We start from the raw sequence: 2,874 nt of genomic DNA, 5'->3' as shown, positions 1-2,874 counted from the left end.
TTTATGCCTTAATATACTATGATGTATTTTTGACATTTTATGCTATACTATACTATGACGTTTTTTGTCATTTATCTGACATATTATACTAAGATTTTATTTGGCATTTTTATGCCTAATTATATTACTTTGTCTCATTCCTTGACATACTATGATGATTTTATGAACTTTTATGCCTTAATATACTATGATGATTTTATGAACTTTTATGCCTTAATATACTATGATGTATTTTTGACATTTTATGCCATACTATACTATGATGTTTTTTGTCATTTTTCTGACATACTATACTAAGATCTTATTTGGCATTTTTATGCCTAATTATATTACTTTGTCTCATTCCATGACATACTATGATGATTTTATAAACTTTTATGCCTTAATATACTATGATGTATTTTTGACATTTTATGCCATACTGTACTATGACGTTTTTTGACATTTTTCTGACATACTATACTAAGATCTTATTTTGCATTTTTATGCCTAATTATATTACTTTGTCTCATTCCTTGACATGCTATGACGATTTTATGAACTTTTATGCCTTAATATACTATGATGTATTTTTGACATTTTATGCCATACTATACTATGATGTTTTTTGTCATTTTTCTGACATACTATACTAAGATCTTATTTTGCATTTTTATGCCTAATTATATTACTTTGTCTCATTCCATGACATACTATGATGATTTTATGAACTTTTATGCGTTAATATACTATGATGTATTTTTAACATTTTTATGCCTAATTATGTTATTTTGGATCATGCCTGTCCATACTATGATGATTTTATGAACTTTTATGCCTTAATATACTATGATGTATTTTTGACATTTTATGCTATACTATACTATGACGTTTTTTGTCATTTTTCTGACATACTATACTAAGATATTATTTGTCATATTTATGCCTAATTATATTATTTTGGATCATGCCTGACCATACTTTGACGTTTTATGAACTTTTATGTCTTGAGATAACATGATGTGGGGAGTCATTTGGTGTAGTGGTCTAAGCAGGCGTCCCATGTGCAGAGGCTACAGTCTTCGCTGCAGTTGGCACCGGTTCGAGTCCAGCATCGGACGGCCTTTACTGCATGTCATTCCCCCTCTCTACTGTCCTGTCAAATAAAGTCATAAAAAGCCCCAAAAATGTTATGCCTAATTATATTACTTTGTCTCATTCCATGACATACTATGATTATTTTATGAACTTTTATGCCTTAATATACTATGATGTATTTTTGACATTTTATGCCATACTATACTATGACGTTTTTTGTCATTTTTCTGACATACTATACTAAGATCTTATTTTGCATTTTTATGCTTAATTATATTACTTTGTCTCATTCCATGACATACTATGATGATTTTATGAACTTTTATGCCTTAATATACTATGATGTATTTTTGACATTTTTATGCCTAATTATATTATTTTGGATCATGCCTGTCCATACTATGACGATTTTATGACCTTTTATGCCTTAATATACTATGATGTATTTTTGACATTTTTATGCCTAATTATATTATTTTGGATCATGCCTGACCATACTATGACGATTTTATGAACGCTTATGTCTTGAAATAACATGATGTGGGGAGTCATTTGGTGTAGTGGTCTAAGCAGGCGCCCCATGTGCAGAGGCTACAGTCTTCGCTGCAGTTGGCACCAGTTCGAGTCCAGCATCGGACGGCCTTTACTGCATGTCATTCCCCCTCTCTACTGTCCTGTCAAATAAAGTCATAAAAAGCCCCAAAAATTTTATGCCTAATTATATTACTTTGTCTCATTCCTTGACATACTATGACTATTTTATGAACTTTTATGCCGTAATATACTATGATGTATTTTTGACATTTTATGCCTAATTATATTATTTTGGATCATGCCTGACCATACTATGACGATTTTATGACCTTTTATGCCTTAATATACTATGATGTATTTTTGACATTTTATGCCATACTATACTATGACGTTTTTTGTCATTTTTCTGACATACTTATATTATTTTGGATCATACCTGTCCATACTATGACGATTTTATGACCTTTTATGCCTTTATATACTATGATGTATTTTTGACATTTTATGCCATACTATACTATGACGTTTTTGTAATTTTTCTGACATACTATACTAATATCTTATTTGACATTTTATGCCTAATTATATTATTTCGGATCATGCCTCACCATACTATGACGTTTTTATGACCTTTTATGCCTTAATATACTATGACGTTTTTTGTCATTTTTCTGACATACAATACTAAGATCTTATTTGGCATTTTTATGCCTAATTATATTACTTTGTCTCATTCCTTGACATACTATGATGATTTTATGACCTTTTATGCCTTTATATACAATGATGTATTTTTGACATTTTATGCCATAATATACTATGATGTATTTTTGACATTTTATGGCTAATTATATTATTTTGGATCATACCTATCCATACTATGACGATTTTATGATCTTTTATGCCTTAATATACTATGATGTATTTTTGACATTTTATGCCATACTATACTATGATGTTTTTTGTCATTTTTCTGACATACTATACTAAGATCTTATTTGGCATTTTTATGCCTAATTATATTACTTTGTCTCATTCCATGACATACTATGAGGATTTTATGAACTTTTATGCCTTAATATACTATGATGTATTTTTGACATTTTATGCCATACTATACTATGACGTTTTTTGTCATTTTTCTGACATACTATACTAAGATCTTATTTGGCATTTTTATGCCTAATTATATTACTTTGTCTCATTCCATGACATACTATGATGATTTTATGAACTTTTATGCCTTAATATACTATGATGTAT

This window comes from Seriola lalandi, unplaced genomic scaffold (genome assembly GCF_002814215.2).
Source record: "Seriola lalandi dorsalis isolate HSWRI2012SDOR001 ecotype SW California unplaced genomic scaffold, Sedor1 jcf7180002054845, whole genome shotgun sequence".
NCBI lineage: Eukaryota > Metazoa > Chordata > Actinopteri > Carangiformes > Carangidae > Seriola > Seriola lalandi.
This window is presented reverse-complemented; position numbering follows the sequence as displayed.